The 16,353-nt window shown below is 41.9% G+C and overlaps 1 long non-coding RNA gene across 1 annotated transcript in view; it reads right to left on the reverse strand.

Moving 5' to 3' along the window:
* Window positions 1-9,361: 9,361 nt before the first annotated feature.
* Window positions 9,362-16,353, reverse strand: part of LOC108289597 — a 148,820-nt gene continuing 141,828 nt past the window's right edge. The window contains exon 5 of the long non-coding RNA XR_005196944.1: window positions 9,362-9,799. This is a non-coding gene — a long non-coding RNA (uncharacterized LOC108289597). The remainder of the gene's footprint in view (window positions 9,800-16,353) is intronic.

The raw sequence follows: 16,353 nt of genomic DNA on the forward strand, positions 1-16,353 counted from the left end.
GGTGCTAGTAACAAGAACCTGTAATGACTCAAGGGAAACAATGACATATTTGCATTTTTTATTCTATTTTTTTTTTTTTACTTTAAGTTCTGGGATACATATGCAGAATGTGCAGGTTTGTTACATAGGTATACATGTGCCATGGTGGTTTGCCGCACCTATCAACCTGTCATCTAGGTTTTAAGCCCCACATGCATTAAGTACTTGTCCTAATGCTTTCCCTCCCCTTGCCCTCCACCCCCAACAGGCCCTAGTGTGTGTTGTTTCCAACCCTGTGACCATGTGTTCTCACTATTCAACTCTCACTCATAAGTGAAAACATGCAGTGTTTTGTTTTCTATTCCTGTGTTAGTTTGTTGAGAACGATGGCTTCCAGCTTCATCCATGTCCCTGCAAAGGACATTATTTTATTCTTTTTTATGGCTGCATCCATGGTGTATATATGCCACATTTTCTTTATCCAGTCTATCATTGATGGGCATTTGGGATTGATTTCAAGTCTTTGCTATTGTAAATATTGCTGCAATAAACATACATGTGCATGTATCTTTATAGTAGGATGATCTGTAATCCTTTGGGCATATACCTAGTAATGGGATTGCTGGGTCAAATGGTATTTCTGGTTCTAGATCCTTAAGGAGTCACCACACTGTCTTCCACAATGGTGGAACTAATTTATACTCCTACCAACAGTGCACAGCAACACTTCAGAATCTGTCACTAGAAATGACCATTTGTTGTATGTAGCTTTTTCAAACAACTAAATCTTGGTCCTTTAATCACAAAATCTTTGAATATTTTAAGCTTTTCTAAAAAAATGATGGGGATCTAAAACTATATTATTAAATATAGCTTGCTTAACACCACACATGAGAATACAAAAAATGCTGAACATGTTAGTTTTTTTGTATGTAAAGCAAAGGCCAATATTTGCTTCACTACAGAGTACTATAGTAGTGTGTTCAGATATTTTAAGGCGTTAAAGGACTCTGTGCCTTTCATCCTGAATGGCCCCACTGTTGATGACATTAAATATTATGTCAGAGCTTTATATTTTTATTAGTTCATAGAGCATTGTGAGACTACTGGGCTTCACTTCACCAGCTACTGAAAACAGTTAGAACTAGTTTCTGAGGCTAAGGAAAAAAAAGTAGATCAAGCAGGTGCTCTATCAGTATATACATATAATCATCTACTCAACAACACAAGTAATTGTTATTGGTGCTTAAAGGATGGGAAAGAAGGAAGAAGAAAGAAGGAAGGAAAAGGAGAGGCCCAGGGCATCCAGGAGCTTTTTTCTTTTGCATTTGACATTGGAATACAATGGAGGTGGAGCTTGTGCAAGAGCTGTGAGGGCATATTAGTCCATTTTCATGCTGCTGATAAAGACATACTCAAGACTGGGTAATTTATAAAGGAGTTCCATGTGGCTGGTGAGACCTCACAATCATGGCGGAAGGCAAAAGACACATCTCACATGGTGGCAGGCAAGAGAGACTGAGAAGCAACAGGGGTTTCCCCTTATAAAACCATCAGCTCTCGTGTTACTTCTTCGCCACCAGGAGAACAGTATGGGGGAAACTGCCCTCATGATTCAATTATCTCCCCCTAGGTCCCTCCCACAACACATGGGAATTATGGAAGCTACAATTCAAAATGAGATTTGGGTGGGGACACAGCCAAACTGTATCAGTGGGTCTAATGGATCCAGTGTGAGGTTTCTGGAGAGAGTGGAGCCAGAGGGGACACCGCAGCATAGTCTCAGTTCTTGGGACTGTTCTGGCTGCTGGGGGTTGCTCACTTGGAGAACCCTCTTGGATGACACCACACATATTAGGAACATGTAGTTAACTTGCATCTCCATCATGAGGGGAGTCCAAGCTATTTGAAACATTCAGATGTTTTCACCAAAAAGAATAGCTTTTTTCCAGAAAAGTCAAATTCTGCCAATATTTATACTATAATTGCTCACAAAAACTATTTATTAGTCAGGCTGAATTTTGAAAGATAAGAACAGCAATGCCATTGTATTAGAAAAGAAACAAAAAGAATGGATAAAGGGCAAAGGGCCCTAAACATTATAAGAAAAATTCTGAGCAACTAACCTTGCTGTGCCCAGTTGACAGCATTTAGTTAGCAGCACCAACCTGATCATTAAGGCCTGATTGTTGTGCTTGGATGCTTGGCCACATGTTTCTTTTTGTCTCATATGATTGTCCCTGGCTTTTCCCAGGCCTTGGAACTGAACTTGCCAATTCAGGAGCTCACGGTCATCGCTGGTGCCTGGGAAAGTATCTTGCATTGAGTAACATCTGCAGACCCAATTCTTGGAAAGAAGTGTATGTATATGGAGTTGATTCTAACATATATTTTGTTGGCATTGTGACTGCCATTATTGTGGTTTATTCTTGTGTCTGATCTTATAACCTCCCAGCGCCCTCCCTGAGAGCTCATCTCAGCAGGAGGCAACTGTGGGTGAGAATCAGTCTGAAGTCTTCTCATTCCTTCAAGAAGGAGGCAGGATATTTTCGTAAGAGAAGATGTCACCACATCTACTTCAGGCAGATTATAGCTCCTGTCGCCATATTAGGGCTTTGTGATAAAGAAACTTTGCCAGGTATTGACATTCAATGAACTCTGCTAATAATGCCAACAGCTGATGTGTGCTGAGGGTTTGTTGGTAGCAAGCGCTACTCTGAGCAGGATGTGCATTCTTTCATTGAGTGTTCCAACAACTCTGTGGTACTTGTGTTGCCTGAAACAAGGATCTATACTAAGCAAGCAGCTGGCTTGGGGTTCTAGAGTGAGTTAGTGGTAAGGCCCTCGGTTGCCCTTTTACCAGAGTTATAGTGCATCATTACCATGTCAATCAGGAAGTGAGTTGTGTCTCAAAATTCAACTAGTCCAAGGCAGCACTGAGAACCCAACTGAAGGCTAAAACTACCTAGGGTGAGGGGAGGTACGCAGAGCAGACTGAACCTCTTAAGGACAGGCATGTTGTATAAAAATTATGTGCTAAGTTAAAGGAGGCAATCACAAAAGACCACATATTGTCCAATTCCACGTATATGAAATGTTCAGACTCCGCAAATCCAGAGAAATAGGAAGTTGATTAATAGTTGTCAGGGGCTGGGGGAGGGCCTTGGGGGAAAATGGGAGTGACTGCTGGGGCATAAAGTTTCTTTTTGGGGTTATAAAAATGTTCTAGAATTCATTTTTGTGATGGTTGTTCAACTCTGAATATTCTAAAAGCCACTGAAGTATATACTTTAAATGGGCAAATTGTATCATATGTGAGTTATATCTTAATACTGTTATGATATATTAATAATAAATCCCTGAAGTTTCAAGTCTGGGCCCAGATAATTAAGGGCAAGAGAGAGGCAGCTTGAGAGATCTCAGGCACACGTGGGATTCATAAAATTCCCTTATTAGAGGAAGAAATGGCCGATTAATTAAATTTATGTAAATAATTCATGTTGAGCATAAAAAATTTAAAGCACCCTTAAAAAAATTTAAAGATCTTGATGCTTCGAAATAACTATTGTTAATACTTTAGGACTTATCCTGGAGAATTTTAGTCTATGCATATGTAAGTTACACATACAGAGAAACTGGATCCTACTGTGTCTACTGTAATTTGCTTTTCTCACTAAGCAGTGCTCTATCACAGAGGTTCTCAAGGTGTGATGCATGAACCATCAGCATCACCATCACCTGGACATCTCTTAGAAAGGCACATTCTGGAGGCCCATCTCAGGCTTGCTAAATCAGAAACTCTTGGGGCGGGGCCAGTGATCTTTTTTTAAGACGCTCTCCATGTTATCACTGATGTACACTAAAGTTTGAGAACCAAGGCTCTCCTGTATCTATGTTTGCATTTAAATACATGTAGGCTTTTGCCACAATTTTTAACTAATATTCCAGCTTTTTGCTACTATAAATAATGCTGCAAGGATCATCCTTATACTATCCTTGTGCATTTGCTTATTTCCTCAGATATATCCCAGAAGTGTATTTACTGGGTCCAATTCTCAGGCTTTAGATACTTCCAAACTCCCCTCCAAAAGACCGTCTTAACTTACATTCCAACCTGCCATATATGAGAATGCCTGTATGTTGCTCCACATTTTTGACAATTCTGGCCATGATTTTTAAAAATATCTAATAAAAAAAGAAGTTAGTAGGAGAGACAATTGTGTTTAGCTTTTATTTCTTTGATTACTTGTGATCTTGAACATTTGTATGTGGTTATTGACTATGTTTCTTCATTTATGAGTATTTTGTTCATGTCCTTTATTCAAATTTTTACAGGATTTTCCATATATATATTTCTCGTAGAATTTAACGTATCTTTAAGATGTAAGGACACCAACCCCTTGAATATCATGTATACTACAAATATGTTTTCTGGACTATTTGCCTTTTAACTTTGTGGTTTCTTTTTTTTTACTTAGACATTTACATTTTTAATTTTATAAATTTTGCTTTGGTGCATTCTTAAAAAGCAATTCCCACAAAATATTACATACTTATCTATCTTTTGTTAGCACTTTTATATTAAAATTTTTAACGCACAAATTATGTTGGCATAATTTGTCTGAGCTTTCCCCCCTTTTTTTGAGACTCTGTCACCAGGCTGGAGTGCAGTGGCAAGATCTCAGCTCACTGCAAACTCCAGCTTCCTGGTTCAAGCAATTCTCCTGCTTTAGCTTCCTGAGTAGCTGGGATTCCAGGCGCACACTACCACGCCCAGCTAATTTTTGTATTTTTAGTAGATACAGCATTTCACCATGTTGGCCAGGATGGTCTCGATCTCTTGACCTTGTGATCTGCCTGCCTCGGCCTCCCAAAGTGCTGGGATTACAGGTGTGAGCCACCACGCCTGGCCCTACATTCTTTATTGAATAGTTTTAACTTTCCTGCTTGATTTGAAATCTCAAATCAAGGGATGGGATGGTAGTTATATCAAAATTTCTTATATGCTTGGGTCTGCTTCTGAATTTCCAAGTTATTTAATTAATCTGTCTTTTTTGGATTCAGTTTTAATTATCAGAGTTGTTTTAATATATTTTAAGAGTTGAAAAGGCAAATGCCTTCTTGTTAGTCTTCCTTTTTCTCTTTTTTTCTCTGGTTATTCTCACACATATCGTCTCCAAATAAAATCTAGTCAAGTTTGAAAAAAATATATTGGAAGCTTAATTGAGATTACATTCAATTCACAGCATGATTTGTCAGTATTAACATCTTTAAATACCAGATCATTTCATCATAGAACATGATACTTTTTTTTACAATCATTCAAATATCCCTTTGTATTCCTGAGTAGTGCTGTAGCTCTTATGTAGGTTTTAGTCATTTATTGAGAAGTTCATATCTAGGCATTAAATTTTTATGACTATTGTGAAGCATGTATTTTCTAAATGGTTATAGATGTGTTATTATTTTTTGTGTGCTGATTTTATAACCATCTACCTCATTGAAGCTTCTTGTTAATTTCTAATATTTCCTCATGCATTTTGCAAGCAGAGAGCTAAATCATCTAAAAATGATGATGAGGCTGGGTGCAGTGGCTACGCCTGTAATCCCAGCACCATGGGAGGCCAGGCTGGATTAGGAGGATCGCTTGAGACCAGGAGTTCGAGGCTACAATGAGCCATGATTATGCCACTGTACTCCAGCTTGGGTGACAGAGAAAGACTCCGTCTCAAAAAAAAAAAAAATGATTATGATTTTCTCTGGATTTTCCAACATTAATTCCTGTTATTTCATTTTCTTTACTATTGTATAAATTGGTAATTCTAGAACAATGTTAAACAGTCATAATAAGTAGACATCCTTGTTTCATCCTTGGATTTTAATGAAAGTGTTTTCCATGTTTATGGTTAAGCATGATGCTGGCTATTGATTTTAAAAAATATGTGTGTATGTATGTGTGTGTATGTATACACAGAAATATACACATATCCACACATCTATCATGTCTGTTAGTAGCTTACATTCTTCATTTATCAAGAGTACTTTATTAACATGAATGTTTATCAAATGTCCTTTCTCAACCTATCGAGATGATAATGTGTTTTTCTATTGCCCTATTTAACAATTATTTTCAATTCAACATTGTTGACCATCTATTATGTTACTACTAATTTTACTGAAAAAAATGGAGACACAAAGATCAGCTAGGAAAGCTAAGTTATTTGGTTTCCCAGTTCTTAGAAAATTAGAAACCACCAAAGAGAAAGAAGGATGCTGGTCAGAGGCAGGTGCTGTCATTCAGCTGTGTCCAGCAAGCACAAAGAAGCTGCACAGAACACGGGTCTCCAAAGTTCACACCTTCGCTGCTCACTGAGGTCGTTTGGAGGAGCTCCTAAAAAACAAAAAAACAAGGTCCTATGCCCAAGTGAATTAGAACAGTGTGAGTGTGTGTTGGGGACATGGGGACAAATCAGGCATTCAAGTCGACAAACAGGGTAGTTAAAATAATGCTGCAGTTTAAATGATGTCCTCAACTTTGCTTTAGTAGATGCTGCCAGCTAGTTATTTGGCAAAACTGGGGTGGCTAAAGTCTGCTCAGTGATATTGCTATTATTGTTATGATCATTATATGGCCAATCTGTATAAAACTATCATTTTTGATAGGTAAAATATGGTCAAATATCAAAAATTTCATATGATAGAAAGTAATATTATTAATGATTATAATTTTTTATCTATCATACACTGGCAACTGTGTTGGTATTTCCTACAAGCCATCTAATTTAATTTCCAGTAACAACTCCATGAAGTACAGAAAACCTTCAGATGAGAAAACAAGCCCAGAGAAGTTAGGAAAGTTGTTTAAAATCACCAAGCTAGTCAGTGGTAGAGCCAGGAGTCAGATTCAGGTTAGTCTGACTCTAAATCTTATGATTTTTCTTTGACAACAGAACAGGCTTCAGTCTGTTTCATTCAATATTTTTTTGGCCATTGACTCAAGCAGGGAAGTAAAGTCTGTTTACTTCTCAGTTCCATAGAGCAGGAACTCTCAAAATATGGCTGCAGACCATCAGCGTCACCTGGGAACTTGGCAGAAACGTAAAATCTCAGGCCCCACCCAAGACCTACTAAGATCAGAAACTCCAGGGGTGGGGATGGCAGTCGGGATGATTCTGGTGCATGTTAACATTTGAGAAGCACTGCTGGGGGTGCTAACTTGTACTGAGCACCCACTGTGCACCAGATCAGAGCCATCCAAATGCCCTACGAGTTGGGGGGTTGTAATTATCTTAACTCCTATTTCCACAGAAGCAATATTGCAGCCTGACAGGGAGCAAATGGTTGCCTGAGGCTCTGCCGAGAGCAGGTGTCCAAGTCTGGGTCAGAATCCAGCTCTGACGACTGAGTCAATGGCTTTAACCACCACACTCAGTGGCATTCATCTCATCATTGTTGAGAAATACCAACATCTCCTTCTCTGCAAATAGTGAATGGATGGAGAAGAGATGGTGCTGAGGTAGAACAGGGCAGCCTTAAGACGAGGAAAAAAGGGAGCCATTGTTTTGGCATAGAAGTTCCCTTTTAGGGGACTGGGGCATTCCAGATAAGGTGCCCTTGTTTTCTTTCCCACAGGCCAGATGCCTTTATCCAGGCACTTTGCAGTGACTGCACTTCATCTGCGAATGCCCAGTGTGAGTCGGGGGCTGTGTATGTTGAGGGTCTTACTGGGGATTATCGTAAGGCAAGAATAATGGTGATATTGTTTGCAGAGCCAAGGTGGAAAATCAGACCCGGGTGGAGGATTTGTTTTTCTATCATAAAGCTGATGGGCAGGGGTGGCTCTTCAAAAGTGCACTGACTATGGTGCTAAGTCTTTCTGTGTGGAAACACTCCTGGATGACATGGGCAGATTCCCGGCTAATACTGTGCACACCCCTCTATCACCAGGCATCCAATTCCCAGTGAATTTTGCAATATAGTGACAGTAATGGAAAGCAAAATGATCTCTAAATAATGGTTTAAGATGGCTACTTGATAAAGGGCCCTGCAATAATTATGATCAATGGAGCATGGATTCAATATATATTGCCCATTTAGATGCACCAGATTAGCTTAACAGCTTTCTTTAATGTTCTGAGTATTTCGCGCTCGCGCGCGCAAGTGTGTGTATGTGTGTGTGTGCATGTGTGTGTAAGAGAGGGATGAAGGAGAGAGAGCAGAGGGGAGGAGGGAGGGAGAGAGGAGGCAGGCTGCAAGCTGCTATGAGCATTCCTCTCCTTCATACTGATCAATGTGGTTGAGGTGACACCGTGTTGAGGAGGAAAGGAAATTGAGCTTCAGAAGTTGTATGATCCATTACCAAGAGAAAGCACTCAAGTGTCATGTGTCACAGACAGAGCCTTTGTGGAGGGAGGTGGAGGCAAGGGAAAGGGCTGGGGAGAGACACCTGATATGAGTTTAGTCATTTTGCAGAGGGCACTTTCTGGATGATGATTTGGGGTAAGCACGGAAATTAGGCATGTAGGCAGCCAGCCAAAAGAATCCCTCCCTATCCCGGGATGCAAGTGCCATAAACTAAGTGAGCTAGACAGCTGGGCCGACCATGGAAATGTGTTTTACCATGAGGGGTAATGGTTTACTTGACACTGGTCCTAATCCTCCCCTCTCCAGCCCCCCAAGGAGGGATATTTTCTGTGACAGTCTGTCTAGAAATCTGGGTCTGTTCCCTACCTTTTATGTTGCTGGGCTGGTCCCAGGTAATGTACAGGGTCTGTGATCAGCGTGTAATGATGAGGGCAGCATGCCATATGGGCTGAAATTCCTTGGTATAATAAGGATAAAATGATTGCAGTCTTAGTCCTGACTTGCTTTGATTTGTCAGTTAAAATAACAACCCCTTCTCTGCCCTTTCATGAAGGACATCAGTAGGAAGTGTCACTGTTTCACATGATGAGAAGCCAGACCCTAAACCTGCTAATCTCCCCCAATGCGCCTGCTGATTGTGAGTTGCTAATTGACTCGGTGATTTTCAGGTCTGGAAAGGCAGCTGGAGTTTAGATGATAATAACACAGCTAATGCTCACTGAGCATGTACTGCGTGCTGGAGGCTTCCTTGTGGTATTCTCAAACTGTGATGTCCACATCAATCTCTGGGGAGCTGATTAAAATGCAGATTCTGATTCAGTAGGTCTGGGGTGGGGCCTGAGGGTCCATGGTTCTTGCAGAGTTCCAGGTGGTGCCAATGCTGTGGGTCAGCAGACCACACTTGGAGTAACAGGGGTCCAATGATAAATCTCATTAGATTCTCACATGTACCCCATGAGGGGGTACCATTATGAATCTCATTTTTATAGGGGAAGAAATGAATGGAAGCTTAAAGAGGTTAAGTGTCTACAGAATGCTTCACAGCTCTTTAATGACAGATTTGTGATGGAAAACTGGGCATTTCATCCTTCCCTCCCACTTTTTCCCCTCAGCCGTAACCATGGAGATATGCATAGTACGATGCATTACAGAATCCTGAGCTAGAAGCAGCCTGGGTTCCTGAGTGACTGTGTGGAGGAGAGATGTCCTGCAGAGTCATCCAACCCAGATAGCATGAATAAGAAATGGACTTAGCTGTATAAAGCTACTGAGATGTCAGGAGTTGTGTGTGGCCACAGCTGGCTGCATTATCCTGACAAGCATGGACTCTTGGCCGCTGTGCTCAGGCTGATGTGTGTACCTCGCAATGCCCACTTGCCTTTAGTCATCAGGCATCCAGCTTCGTCTGGAGCATCAGATTGTGAATGAGCTGTCCCAATGGGGCCCTCTAGGAGTCCTGAAAGAAGGGAAGGTGATTTGTGTGACTTTTGAGCTTTTAAAGTAGAAAAGCTCTGTCTGAGGACCTTATCAAGAGCTCATCAACACCTCAGACCCATTTTCAAGTGCTTCAGACCTGAAAACTACCCAAAGGGTAGTTTTCCAAGTGCTTTCTCTCCCACCTTAATTATTTAGATTGTATAACATTTGGGTAAAATCTAATCCAGATGTTTCTGATTCATTTAAGTTTAAATCACCAGAAAATGCTCTTAAGTTGCTATTTGATGTTGAAGAGGTTTTTCAAGCATTTTCCCCCCTTCTTAATATGAGAGGTCACATTTGGGTAGGGGTAAACGAGTCCCATGCACCTAGAGGCTTCATCTGATTTGATTTGAAAACCCGTTTTGGTGAAATGTGAGTCAGAACTCAATTTTACTTTGACCTCCTTTTCAAATCCCTACCTCGGCCGTCTCAAAGGGAGAGCTGGAGTAATTTGCATGCAGTTGATAACAGGGATTCTTGTTTGAAAAAATAATACCCCCAGACCTGGCCTTTTCTGGCCCTGTGGTCTGATTGGAGCTGGCAAGTGGCCACTCCCTGTTTGAACTACAGGAGAAACAATTCAGTCCAGGTGAGCATGCTGATTTCACTTCATTTTGCTACCTCGGTATTTGCTCAGCTGAAGCAAATCAATCTGACACCAAGTGTCTGAGAACTGATAAATGAGGCTGGGCTCAGTGGCTACGCCTGTAATCCCAGCACTTTGGAGGCCAAGGTGGGAGGATCACTGGAAGTCAGGAGTTTGAGACTAGACTGGGCAACGAAGTGAGACCTCTTCCCACCCTGCCCACCCCCACCCTATCTCTACTGAAAAAAAAAACTGAATAAAAGAGTTTTTAATGCAAGGTTATCATCAATGGTCCAAGGCAGTGATTTTCAAAGAGTAGTCCCCAGACCAGCAGTGTCAACATTGCATAGGAACTTGTGTATTCTCTAAAAAAAAAAAAATCACAGAAGAAATGCATTTTCAAGAACCTCATCCTAGACCTACTGAATTAGAAACTCCTGGGGCGGGGCCCAGCAGCCAGTGTTGTAATAAACCTTCCAGGTGATTCTGATGTGCCCTGAAATTTGAGAATCACTGGCCTAGGCCCCTGGGTAATGCTTGTTATCTTACTCAGTCATACTTGTTACTTGCTTTGAAGGAATTAATGAGATAACGTTGTCACATGAGTCAGGACACTCAGACCCAGGCTATATTTACACGGGCTGTAAGAGTGACTTTTTTGATTGAGTTGGAAGACCAAAGAAATCAAACAACTTCTTGAGTTGATTTTTCCCCTCTCGGAATTGACTTTTTTTTTTCTTTTTCAGTGTCTGCATTGAATGATTGTTTAGAGGTCGTATAGATACAGCCAAGAGGTCTGTTTTAAGCAGCAGCAGCAGCAGCCTCAAGGTAAACTCCGATAGCCACTGTCATTTTCTGGAGCTTAGAAAATATAATTTCCTCCGCAGTCTTTTCTGATGTGCACTTAGAAGGACCACTGGGTTTGGCAGGTTCTATGAGAGAAGCTCTTCTCCTGAGTTCATTCATCCAGCCTTACATTCCTCCAATGGTGATGGAGCTGCTGCATTCTGGCACTATCCTAGAAGGGCTTGTGAATTGAAACCAGAGGCCAAGGTCGAAACCTCTATGTTTAGCCAAAAAGTTTCTAGATCAGAGATTGTCAAGGACAGGTGAACAAATGGTCAATAATACAAAGCTCTGTATAAGCAATTCCTGGGGTGGGTGGTGGAGTAGCTGTGCGGGGCTTCCCAGAGAAGGTGCCGCTTGGGTCTCAGAGGATGAGAAAGGGTTTTCTGGGGAGGCAGGGGTGGTGAATAAAGAGGCACGGGTCGTGCATAAAGAGGCATGGAGCCAAGAGCGAGGACTGCAAGTGTTTCAGGATGTCTTGCATTCGGGGAGCATGAGGGAGAGAAGCAGCTGGAGACGCTGTTAGGACCAGGTCACGAAAGGTCTTATACAACATGCTAAGTTCCTTCTGGTCTTTGGCATCCCAGTTAAGCGTATCCTCCTCAAGGAGCATCCACGGAGCATCCATGTTGTCTGTGTCACCTGTCACTCATGCCTCTCTTTTGGCGGTCTTGGTACTTGGAAAGGCAGTAAGATGCAGTAGAAAGAAACAGAGTACAGACTCAGAAGACCTAGGATTGAGTTCCAGCTCAAAGCAGTGAAGATAAGTACCCCACACACACCATACCCTGCTGCGTTGATGGTGGCAGTGACATTGTCATCACCCTACTGAGTCACCCACGAGGTGGAAATCGAAATGTTCTGCCTTGCATCCCATGTGCCTGCACCCTCCTTTCAACTTTCTCCTCTTGCTGTTATCAGCTGCGGGATGAGACAGCTCGACTGTTTCTCTGTGTGGTCATGATCATTCCCTCTGCTCAGGTCCTTACTCCTGCCCATCTCAGAACATGCCACCTCCATGAACCTTCTCTGGACACCCCAATCCACAGAAAGCCATCCCACGAATGTTCAGAACATCTTGTCTGTCCTTTCATTGTGTGGGACCTCAGGGCTGTAGTTTTTATCTGGGTGCTATTGGGGTTTACGTTTTCTCTCCCCAACTTGAGGGAAGAATCCTTCGCATAGACTCCAGTGAAGTCTAGGCACCAAATGAATACATGGTCACCTGGGAGGCTGGCGCCCCACTGCATCCTTGAAAAGAATGATGCGAATAGCTCAGTGTTATTTTTCACAGGGAAAATAAACCATATGTCACATACTAACCATAAACATTTAGGACTTTTTGGGGAGGCAGGGTATATGAAAGATGAATTCTTTGAAAATGTAGGTGTATATTTCAAGAATGCAAATCTGATCACGTGACTCCCCTGCTGAAAACCTTTAGTAGCCCCACGTTCCTCTTGGGATGAAGTTCAAATTCCTCGTTATGACCCCAACCCTGTGCAGCATGGGCTTGTCCACCCTGTGATTCCCTCTTCTAGCCCTCTGCCTCGTAGTCCAGGCTCCTGCCATGATAAAGGGTTCCTGGGGTCTTGAATGGGCATTTCCTCCCACTACTGCACTTTTGAGCAACAATCAGACTCTGTGTCCTCCTCAGTTACTTGGCTAACTCCACCCACAAATGCCCGGAGCTTATGTGTCACCTCCTGCAGAAAATGGCCTCCCTGATCCTCTTGATCTAAGAGCTCTCCTGTGTGTCTTATAGGATCATGGACTGCCCCTTTTATCACATTCATTGCATCTATATTGTGGCTGTGCTTATTCTCCCTAGACTATGTCCTCCGTGAGGGTAGGAACTCCTTCTAGTTCGTGATGGGTCAGTGGGAGGTTCTTGATTTTTGGTTCCATGAACAAGTGAATGAGTGCTTTGCTGAAAAGAAGAAACCAACAGCTTGCAGGTTAGAATAACATTCGCTATGCAACACCAGTAAGTAAAGACCCAGCTTGAGATTATCTGTCGCTTTTGGGGACTAGAGCAGGGAATGCATTTGTACCTGTAATAAAAGCATCTTTGACCAAGAGTTCCAGCAAATCCTCTTAAATGACTCCATTTCTGTGCTTTTATTGACATGCATTCTTGCTACTGAAAACCTGTCATGACAATTTCACATTTCAAAGTGCTGAAAGAATGTGCCTAGGTTGAAACTTTCTTTCGTTTGCCAGGATGTCAAGTTTTATTCCTGGGTGCATTTTTTTTTCCCAGCCAGCTTTTCTCTCCTTGATAATGGAGGGTTGTAATGGAAATGCTGCTGGATTCATCGGCTGCGATGTGGTGAACATCACTGTTATAATACAGCCAGCGATAGGCACCTGCAGTCAGTCCACAGAATGACTCTTGACTGAACAGAAGAAGCAATTTTGAGGGGTGATAAGGCATGCCATGCTTAGGGACTGCATAGTCCCCCTGGCAGAATAGTTAAGGAATTACAATAAAGAGACAGGTCCACAGTCATTCTTTCAAGTGGCTCTAAACAGTCATGATAATGTGGTATCTGAACTTTTAATGACACCGAAAGAGAAAGCTCTCTGTTGTCATTGCAAATGTTTGCAAAAGCACCTTGAGACAAAAATCCCCGAGAATTTGCTTCAAAATAACCTGCCAGCCACCCATTTGCCAAATATCCTAATTAGACGCATTTACAACAACACTGTCAGGGTAAGAAATGGGATGAGGACTTTTGAGATGATAGAATGGGTGATATACAAATATTTTGGGTGAGACATAATCAGTTAATTGGTTTATTAAATTATAAAACCATTGTTTGCCTGAAAGAGCAATAAAACTAACGAAATGAATAGTTACCCCTTTGAAGACTTCTTACATTAATTATGTTTTTGCATCACTTGCAGCAGCAGTGTTAGACAAAGGGCTTTTTATCTTTACATGCCATAGCTACAATGTATTGTGGCACAAATGATGGCACCGACTTTATGTCTACATAATTACAGAAATCTTATCCCTTTTGTGTTTGCACATCATTTTCAGTTTTTTGGAATAGTTAAACTCCATTTTACTTTTTAATAACATTTTAGAAATCATTGTGATTCAGGTAAACAGAATTTGATTGCTTTGATGGATTGAAAATGGTTAGCTCAGCCTGAGTTTATTTGATTTGTTTCTTCAGGGATTACAAAGAATAGGATTTTATCTCCAGACTGACAAAAGAGACAAACTCTGCATTTTTGCCTATGCGGTGGCAGAGCTGTTAAGCCACAGCTCCCCTATAGGGAAATATATTAGGCAGGGGCTGGATTTTTATTCACGACCTGCATTTTCATTCCATCATACATTGGGTGGGTGGGGAGAAGGTGTACTTCACCCTTATTTTGCTTAGGAGATTTTTTTTCTTTTGTAGTAAAAGACAATCTGGGTGATTGCATGGCACTAAATACAACGGATCCCACGGAGACAATTTGATGCAACAACGCCTGTCCTTCTTACTAATAGTCACTTTAGGCAAAGGCCCATCTGCTAATTGAACGAGTTTCAAGAGGCAACGTGCTGATTACTTGCCAGGGTTCACCTAGAGGTCTCTGTGGGTTTCCTGAAAGCTCCGATCCAAGACCCAAGCAGATTGCATGGTGTTCCTGATACTGCTCTTTATTTTATCCAGTGTGACCTGTGACCTGACAAGTGTGTGGCAGGAGGAGACCAGGAACATGTGATGTATAATGCAGAGAAAAGCTACAATGCATAGCAGGTACCCTTGCTCAACACAGCCTTGTCGGATCAGGGAGGATGGCATCCCCTTAATTTTTGGTTCTTTAGGAAAACGTCTTTACATCCTGATTTCCTGGGGGATGGGAGTCATGGTTAGCCATAGCTAACCATATGTTGGATTTCAGAGACCTGTACTGATCCTGTCGTTGGCTAGTGACAAAGTACTTGGAGAAAAAGGATTAGGATTTGGAAAGAAAATCTGGATCCAGATTCCTAACCAATCCCATCACCTGTTTGACCTTGGACAAAGTTTTGAAACCCTCTTAGCTCAGTTTTCTCCTGGGTCCACTAGAGGGATTAAATTAGTCCACATAAGCCCCTGATCCAGTGCCTGGCATGAAGTGGAGGTCCAATGTGTGTTTGCCGATGCTGCTGTTTATTGAGGGCTTGGTCATCAGCCTGAGTATCTACCATGTGGTTGAGAAGACTGTACTCAGATGAGGAACAAGTGTTTGAAACGCACTGGCACCTTTTTATACTAGAGGTCCCTAGTGAGGGACAGCATCTTAATACAACCTACATAGGGTTACAGGAAATCTTGTTATATCACGATGGGGTCTTTTGATTGTGACTGAAATAGACCAGTTTCATATAGATTCCCTGCTAGAAACAATTCCAAATGTTCAGCAACTACCCAAATGCAAATAACCACCAGGCCAAATTTCATTACAATCAATCCAGTTTATAAAATGCAAAAAGCAGCAACCTAAACTATCCCTAATGGCACTAAAACGTCATCCAGTCTTATTTGCTGCCTAATTTATTTTAAAAAGAAAGTGATGCAATAAAAATAATAGTTTAGGGAATCCTTTGAAATCTTATACAATGCCATTTGGTTTTAATAGACCTAATCCTGGAAACATACAGAGTCAACTTATAATCAGGGTTAGGAGATCCTAATCAAAGAAGGCTCTCGGTGGAGGTGATTTTCTTCCTCCCTTCCTCCCTCCCTTCTTTACTTCCTTCCTTCCTTCCTACCCTTCTCTTCCCTTCCCTTCCTACCTTTCCCTTCCCTTCCCTTTCTCTCTATTCCCTTCCCTTCCTCTCCCTTCCCTTCCTCTCTCATCCTCTCCTTTCCCTTTCTCTCCTTTCCCTTCCTCTCCTTTCCCTTCCTCTCCCTTCCCTTCCTCTCCCTTCCCTTCCTCTTCCTTCCCTTCCTCTCTCTTCCTTTCCTTTCCCTTCCCTTCCTTTCCCTTCCCTTCTTCTCCTTTGCCTTCCCTTCCTCTCCCTTCCCTTCCTCTTCCTTCCCTTCCCTGCCCTGCCCTGCCCTGCCCTGACCTGCCCTCTTCTCCCCTCCCCTCCCCTCCCCTCCCTTCCC

Source organism: Cebus imitator, unplaced genomic scaffold, assembly GCF_001604975.1.
Source record: "Cebus imitator isolate Cc_AM_T3 unplaced genomic scaffold, Cebus_imitator-1.0 Scaffold406, whole genome shotgun sequence".
Lineage (NCBI taxonomy): Eukaryota > Metazoa > Chordata > Mammalia > Primates > Cebidae > Cebus > Cebus imitator.